This window comes from Medicago sativa, chromosome 8 (assembly GCF_051527215.1).
Source record: "Medicago sativa cultivar Bolivia chromosome 8, Bolivia_mono, whole genome shotgun sequence".
In the NCBI taxonomy this organism is placed as follows: Eukaryota; Viridiplantae; Streptophyta; class Magnoliopsida; order Fabales; family Fabaceae; genus Medicago; species Medicago sativa.
The window spans coordinates 81,013,756-81,022,672 of NC_140756.1; the positions used below are offsets into that span (position 1 = coordinate 81,013,756).

At 34.9% G+C, this 8,917-nt stretch overlaps 2 long non-coding RNA genes across 2 annotated transcripts; one reads left to right on the plus strand and one right to left on the minus strand.

Moving 5' to 3' along the window:
- Nucleotides 1-1,395: 1,395 nt before the first annotated feature.
- On the minus strand, nucleotides 1,396-2,473 carry LOC146902140 (uncharacterized). Its single transcript, XR_015023415.1, has 2 exons — nucleotides 1,926-2,473; nucleotides 1,396-1,775 (listed from the first exon to the last, which is right to left on the minus strand). It is a non-coding gene; the product is annotated as an uncharacterized LOC146902140 (long non-coding RNA).
- Nucleotides 2,474-6,944: 4,471 nt separating this feature from the next.
- LOC146902141 (uncharacterized) lies at nucleotides 6,945-7,829 on the plus strand. Its single transcript, XR_015021850.1, has 2 exons — nucleotides 6,945-7,036; nucleotides 7,154-7,829. It is a non-coding gene; the product is annotated as an uncharacterized LOC146902141 (long non-coding RNA).
- Nucleotides 7,830-8,917: the final 1,088 nt, after the last annotated feature.

Here is an 8,917-nt window from a genome sequence, read left to right on the forward strand (position 1 = left end):
GCTAATGTTTATGCCTTTTGTTTGAGGACAAGCAAGGATTCAAGTATGGGGGAGTTTGATGAGTCATTAATTAGTGTTTTTAATAGATTATTTGAGTCTGTTTTATTTAGATTTTATGTGTTTTCATTTCCTTTTTAGAATCATTTTACTTCAATTGCAAGTTATTTAATTTCATGAACAAATATTTCAAAGATTGAGTCTAGCAACGATTGAGACAATAAAGTTTCGAGCTTTAAAGATTTCAATAGGAATCAACCATGAAAATAGGCGTGGTTGCTAACGAAACTCACTCACTGAGACCGAAAGGAGATGTGATAGGCTAAAGAGAAACTTGTCTTTAGAAAATAGATCCAACATAAGGTTCTAGGTTTATGGTTTGGTTTGTGAAGGATTTGTCACCATGACGAACCAATAATCCCAAGGCACTTTTATTATTATTGTTTTTTCTTTCAAAACAATAATACAACTTTTTAACTTTTAAACTTTCAATCTAATCATTGTTTAAGAGTGAATCAAATACATTACTCCTTATCGAAACGATATCTTTTTATCACTACTTCAGTAAACCGTGCACTTGCGGATTTACTACATCAACCTTGTGTTACATCTTGGGTGCAGGACCACAAACAGAGTTGAAAGAGCTCACGGTGTAGTGAAGGAATATTTGTCCACCTCCAAGGGTGATTTGGGTACTTGTTCAGAAAAAATAGATGAGATGTTGGCAATCCAGTTTGGGGAGATACAATCATCGTTTGGTATGAGCGTTACGGTCTTGGAACATAGATATAAAGATGTCACTTTGTACTCTGGGTTGGGGGTAACATGTCTAGACAAGCCATGAACTATATTTTTGTGGAAGAATAGCGTGCTAGGAAAACCTTGTGCATCGAGAAGAAAACTTGCGGTTGTGTTCAAAAGACGTCGTATGGCCTACCTTGTGGATGCTTCGTTGCTATGAAAATCCGTCACAACAAGCCCATTCGATTGGATGAGATACACCCGCATTGACATAAGTTGTATGAAGAAAATAATGAATATTTGTTTTCGGTCGCGGAGGAGTGGAGTGGTATTCAAGAACGTCTCAAAAGAGTTCCATACTAAATGAAACTAGAAATCAAAGAGGGTTTGCGGTTGTTAGCGTTTCCGGAGACCACAATTTTGCCACCACCTCCAAGAAAGGTACCAACTAAAGGAGCAAAGAAAAAAAAAATCAAATCTGCACCAAAAACGACACGTAGAGATATTAGGGTTTCAAACCTTTGAGTTGGGTTTCTGCAGAGTTTCATGTAATTTTAAACTCTGCACCACACTTATTTTTGTTGATGGTTCAATTTGTTCTGTAATTTATTTTGGGATATTAGGGTTTTAAACCTTTGAATTGGGACTTTTTTTGTCTGAGATTTTGTGAAGTTTAGTGTCTTTTTCGTGTAATTTTAAACTCTGCACCACACTTATTTTTGTTGATGGTTCTGTTATGTAATTTATTGTGGGATACTAGGGTTTTAAACCTTTGAATTGGGACTTTTTTTGTCTGAGAATTTGTGAAGTTTAGTGTCTTTTTCGTGTAATTTTAAACTCTGCACCACACTTATTATTGTTGATGGTTCTGTTATGTAATTTATTTTGGGATACTAGGGTTTTAAACCTGAATTGGGACTTTTTTTGTCTGAGATTTTGTGAAGTTTAGTGTCTCTTTCGTGTAATTTTAAACTCTGCACCGCACTTATTTTTTGTTATTGTTCTGTAATTTATTTTGGGATATTAGGGTTTTAAACCTTTGAATTGGGTTTTTTTTTTGTCTGTGATTTTGTGAAGTTTAGTGCCTTTTTCATGTAATTTTAAACTCTGCACCACACTTGTTACTTATTTTTTGTTGATAGTTCAATTTGTTCTGTAATTTATTTTGTGATATTAAGATTTTAAACCTTTGAATTGGGACTTTTTTTGTCTGAGATTTTGTGAAGTTTAGTGTCTTTTTCTTGTAATTTTAAACTATGCACCACACTTATTTTTGTTATTGTTCTGTTCTGTAATTTATCTTAGGGTATTACGGTTTCAAACCTTTGAAGTGAGACTTTTTTGTCTGAGATTTTGTGAAGTTTAGTGTCTTTTTCGTGTAATTTTAAACTCTGCACCACACTTATTTTTGTTGATGTTTTTGTTCTGTAATTTATTTTGGGATATTAGGGTTTTTAACCTTTGAATTGGGACGTTTTTTTGTCTGAGATATTGTGAAGTTTAGTGTCTGAGCTTGTTATGTTAGTGGACGTTTGGCTGTTGTGCCTTGTGTTTTTCTTTTTAACTTTTACCCATATTGATATAACCTTGCCCTTTCGTTTCTTATTTGATCAAAACATTAAACAGAATTTGCCGAGTTCGAAGCACTAAACAATGGTGAAATGGGGTCTTGGGGTTGGGATGTCTCATATATTAGAAGATAACGTAAAAACTTTAAAAATGACACATTAGCCAAGTGGGGTGGTGGCATTTAGCCTACACAAACAATTAAGTTGTGTAACATGCAAAAGTTGCAATTTTCTTAACATGTAATTTTCTGGACAGGGGGTGGGGTGATGAACCATTAACTGACGACAATAGATCTGACATTTCAAGGTATTACATGTTCTGTTCGGAAGGTACCAGCATAGATGGTATGTGATATTAATTTATTCAACCATGTATTTATTGTATTTTAAATGTGATTTACAGTTTTCTTGTGCTTTTTCGTTTGTATAAATACGAGTTTATATGTCTATGTTTTATTGCAGGTGTAGAACTTCTGTCTATGATGAACAAGGTTAAGCATCACCGCTCCTTCTATGTAGTGATGGACTTTTGTTTTAGTGGATGAATTTTCCAAGGGCTCGCCAAGGAACAACTTAAGCTATACATTGAAAATCCAAAACCAAACAAGTCCCTTTCTTCTAACGCCATAATGATAACAGCTACTAGAAGGACTGTATATGCATGGACGAAACTCTTTAGGAAAGGAGGCAAATTAAGAGGTTTGCAATATAATTGTTTGCTCCGAAAATTTAAGCATAAGTATAGGATGAAAAGAATCTCATGGTATATAGGTTGGAGAAAAGTATTGTGTTTGTTGAAGCATTCCGTAAAGTTGCAAAGAAATTTGATGGTGACAGGAAGACTAAATTTTTTGTTGAAGCATCGAAGAGATAACAGTGACTAACATAAATGTCATGAGACCTCAATTGTACTGCAGTGACGTTCAAGCAGATTTAAATTTTTTGGGTTGAGTAGGTATGTGAAGATTTGAGTAGGTATATGAGAGTTACAGATCAACACTACAGTTGTCAAATGACTAATTAGTCTGTAGTTTTGTTTCAAATTTGATAGATATCATTTGATCAATCAAATTGGATCCACTAGTGTATAAAACACTTTAATGGTTGTTTTGTTATTCTTACCCTGGGTGACAGTTATTGAATTGTGAACCTAAGTATTATATTTTAACTCTGCACGTAGATTTGTGTATTTGCCCACTGGTACCATTATAGTTTGAGATCTTTCTATAGCCAAAACCTTTAAAAATGACACATTAGCCAAGTGGGGTGGTGGCATTTAGCCTGCACAAACAATTAAGTTGTGTAACATGCAAAAGTTTCAATTTTCTGAACATGTAATTTTCTGGACAGGGGGGTGGGGTGATGAACCATTAACTGACGACAACATATCTGACATTTCAAGGTATTACATGTTCTGTACGGAAGGTACAAAAAGCATAGATGGTATGTGATATTAATTTATTCAACCATGTATTTATTGTATTTTAAATGTGATTTACAGTTTTCTTATGCCTTTTTCGTTTGTATAAATACGAGTTTATATGTCTCTGTTTTATTGCAGATGCAGAACTTCTGTCTATGATGAACAAGGTTAAGCATGACCGCTCCTTTTATGTTGTGATGGACTTTTGTTTTAGTGGAGGAATTTTCCAAGGGCTCGCCAAAGAACAGCTTAAGCCATACATTGAAAATCCAAAACCAAACAAGTCCCTTTCTTCTAACGCCATAATGATAACAGCTACTAGAAGGACTGAATATGCATGGACGAAACTCTTTAGGAAATGAGGCAAATTAAGAGGTTTGCAATATAATTACTTGCTCCGAAAATTTAAGCAGAAGTATAGGATGAAAAAAATGTCATGGTATATAGGTTGGGGAAAAGTACTGTGTTTGTTGAAACATTCCGTAAAGTTGCAAAGAAATTTGATGGTGACCGGAAGACAAATTTTTTTGTTGAAGCATCGAAGAGATAACAGTGACTAACGTAAATGTCATGAGACCTCAATTGTACTGCAGTGACGTTCAAGCAGATTTAAATTTTTTAGGTTGAGTAGGTATGTGAAGATTTGAGTAGGTATATGAGAGTTACAGATCAACACTACAGTTGTCAAATTACTAATTAGTCTGTAGTTTTGTTTCAAATTTGATAGATATCATTTGATCAATCAAATTGGATCCACTAGTGTGTAAAACACTTTAATGGTTGTTTTGTTTTTCTTACCCTGGGTGACAGTTATTGAATTGTGAACCTAAGTATTATATTTTAACTCTGTACGTAGATTTGTGTATTTGCCCACTGGTACCATTATAGTTTGAGATCTTTCTATAGCCAAAACCTTTAAAAATGACACATTAGCTAAGTGGGGTGGTGGCATTTAGCCTACACAAACAATTAAGTTGTGTAACATGCAAAAGTTTCAATTTTCTGAACATGTAATTTTCTGGACAGGGGGGTGGGGTGATGAACCATTAACTGACGACAACAGATCTGACATTTCAAGGTATTACATGTTCTGTACGGAAGGTACAAAAAGCATAGATGGTATGTGATATTAATTTATTCAACCATGTATTTATTGTATTTTAAATGTGATTTACAGTTTTCTTATGCCTTTTTCGTTTGTATAAATACGAGTTTATATGTCTCTGTTTTATTGCAGATGCAGAACTTCTGTCTATGATGAACAAGGTTAAGCATGACCGCTCCTTCTATGTTGTGATGGACTTTTGTTTTAGTGGATGAATTTTCAAAGGGCTCGCCAAGGAACAGCTTAAGCCATACATTGAAAATCCAAAACCAAACAAGTTCTTTTCTTCTAACGCCATAATGATAACAGCTACTAGAAGGACTCGATATGCAAGGACGGAATTCTTTAGGAAAGGAGGCAAATTAAGAGGTTTGCAATGTAATTGCTTGCTCCGAAAATTTAAGCAGAAGTATAGGATGAAAAGAATGTCATGGTATATAGGTTGGCGAAAAGTACTGTGTTTGTTGAAACATTTCGTAAAGTTGCAAAGAAATTTGATGGTGACAGGAAGACTAACAATTTTGTTGAAGCATCGAAGAGATAACAGTGACTAACATAAATGTCATGAGACCTCAATTGTACTGCAGTGACGTTCAAGCAGATTTAAAGTTTTTGGGTGGAGTAGGTATGTGAAGATTTGAGTAGGTATATGAGAGTTACAGATCAACACTACAGTTGTCAAATGACTAATTAGTCTGTAGTTTTGTTTCAAATTTGATAGACATCATTTGATCCATCAAATTGGATCCACTACTGTGTAAAAAACTTTAATGGTTGTTTTGTTATTCTTACCCTGGGTGACAGTTATTCAATTGTGAGCCTGAGTATTATATTTTTACTCTGCACGTAGGTTTGTGTGTTTGCCCACTGGTACCATTATAGTTTGGGATCTTTCTATAATCAAAACCTTTAAAAATGACACATTAGCCAAGTGGGGTGGTGGCATTTAGCCTACACAAACAATTATGTTGTGTAACATGCAAAAGTTGCAATTTTCTTAACATGTAATTTTCTGGACAGGGGGTGGGGTGATGAACCATTAACTGACGACAACAGATCTGACATTTTAAGGTATTACATGTTCTGTTCGGAAGGTACCAGCATAGATGGTATATGATATTAATTTATTCAACCATGTATTTATTGTATTTTAAACGTGATTTACAGTTTTCTTGTGCTTTTTCGTTTGTATAAATACGAGTTTATATGTCTCTGTTTTATTGCAAGTGCAGAACTTCTGTCTATGATGAACGAGGTTAAGCATGACCGCTCCTTCTATGCAGTGATGGACTTTTGTTTTAGTGGATGAATTTTCCAAGGGCTCGCCAAGGAACAGCTTAAGCCATACATTGAAAATCCAAAACCAAACAAGTCCCTTTCTTCTAACGCCATAATGATAACAGCTACTAGAAGGACTGGATATGCATGGACGAAACTCTTTAGGAAAGGAGGCAAATTAAGAGGTTTGCAATATAATTGTTTGCTCCGAAAATTTAAGCATAAGTATAGGATGAAAAGAATGTCATGGTATATAGGTTGGGGAAAAGTAGTGTGTTTGTTGAAGCATTGCGTAAAGTTGCAAAGAAATTTGATGGTGACAGGAAGACTAAATTTTTTGTTGAAGCATCGAAGAGATAACAGTGACTAACATAAATGTCATGAGACCTCAACTGTACTGCAGTGACGTTCAAGCAGATTTAAAGTTTTTGGGTTGAGTAGGTATGTGAAGATTTGAGTAGGTATATGAGAGTTACAGATCAACACTACAGTTGCCGAATTACTAATTAGTCTGTAGTTTTGTTTCAAATTTGATAGACATTATTTGATCCATCAAATTGGATCCACTAGTGTGTAAAACACTTTAATGGTTGTATTGCTATTCTTACCCTTGGGAACCGTTATTCAATTGTGAACCTGAGTATTATATTTTAAGTCTGCACGTACGTTTGTGTATTTGCCCACTGGTACCATTATAGTTTGGGATCTTTCTATAGCCAAAACCTTTAAAAATGACACATTAGCCAAGTGGGGTGGTGGCGTTTAGCATACACAAACAATTAAGTTGTGTAACATGCAAAAGTTGCAATTTTCTGAACATGTAATTTTCTGAACAGGGGGGGGGTGATGAACCATTAACTGACGACAACAGATCTGACATTTCAAGGTATTACATGTTCTGTTTGGAAGGTACCAGCATAGATGGTATGTGATATTAATTTATTCAACCATTTATTTATTGTATTTTAAATGTGATTTACAGTTTTTTTGTGCTTTTTCGTTTGTATAAATACGAGTTTATATGTCTCTGTTTTATTGCAGGTGCACAACGTCTGTCTATGACGAACAAGGTTAAGCATGACCGCTCCTTCTATGTAGTGATGGACTTTTGTTTTAGTGGAGGAATTTTCCAAGGGCTCGCCAAGGAACAGCTTAAGCCATACATTGAAAATCCAAAACCAAACAAGTCCCTTTCTTCTAACGCCATAATGATAACAACTACTAGAAGGACTGGATATGCATGGACGAAACTCTTTAGGAAAGGAGGCAAATTAAGAGGTTTGCAATATAATTGCTTGCTTCGAAAATTTAAGCAGAAGTATAGGATGAAAAGAACGTCATGGTATATAGGTTGGGGAAAAGTACTGTGTTGAAGCATTCCGTAAAGTTGCAAAGAAATTTGATGGTGACAAGAAGACTAAAATTTTTGTTGAAGCATCGAAGAGATAACAGTGACTAACGTAAATGTCATGAGACCTCAATTGTACTGCAGTTACGTTCAAGCAGATTTAAAGTTTTTGGGTTGGGTAGGTATGTGAAGATTTGAGTAGGTATATGAGAGTTACAGATCAACACTAGAGTTGTCAAATTACTAATTAGTCTGTAGTATTGTTTCAAATTTGATAGACATCATTTGATCCATCAAATTGGATCCACTAGTGTGTAAAACACTTTAATGGTTGTTTTGTTATTCTTACCCTGGGTGACAGTTATTCAATTGTGAACCTGAGTTTTATATTTTAACTTTGCACGTAGGTTTGTGTATTTGCCCACTGGCACCATTATAGTTTGGGATCTTTCTATAGCCAAAACCTTTAAAAATGACCCATTAGCTAAGTGGGGCGGTGACATTTAGCCTACACAAACAATTAAGTTGTGTAACATGCAAAAGTTGTAATTTTATGGACAGGTGACAGTTTGGTGACCTGCCAAAATTAAAACATTAAAAAAAGGAAACATTACAATGAAAAATATTTCACAGCACCCTTAGAAACACGTGCTACCAGCTTGTTCTCACCTTAGTTTTCTTTCCCCCATCCTTCATGTTTGACAGAATTCATCCCCATGTTCTTCATATTTTCAGAAATTTTTAGACTTAATTGCAGTTTTAGCCCCCTAACTTTTCCAAAGTTGCGATTTTGGGCCCCTAAGAAAAAAAACTACAAAACCGCCCCCTAAATTTTGCACCTGTGGCAGTTTTGGCCTCCAAGGCCAATTTTGACTTGGTCTACGCTGACGTGGCACCATAAGTGAGGTGCCACGTGTTATTTTTTTATATTTTTTTTGGCTTTGGGGGGCCAAAACTGTTATAGTTGCAAAATTTAGGGGGCGGTTTTGTAGTTTTTTTTTCTTAGGGGGTCAAAATCGCAACTTCGTAAAAGTTATGGGGCCAAAACTGTAATTAAGCCAAATTTTTACTCACTATCAACCTACCCATTAGCTTATAATAAAATTATGTTTTTCTCTTCTTGGCATGTGTTGGTATTAAGGTTAAATTGCAAGTTTGAATGATTCCTTTTAAGTTTCATTTATTTATATATATTGCAATAATTTGAATAATATACTATTATGAAAGCTTCTTTCCCTAGGACATTTGTTAATTTGCATAAATTTAATAAAAAAATTCTGCTAAATTGTTTTGATGCTGGCCCCTTTAGCAAAATTCTTGGCTCTACTGACATCATGCATCCCTAAAGTTAATTTACTTAAAGTGAAATGATTCTTTGTTCTTGCATGAACTAGCTGACCTAATACACCTCTGAAGAGTCCGCAGAAGATACCCAACTTAAGGAACAAGAGCAATCT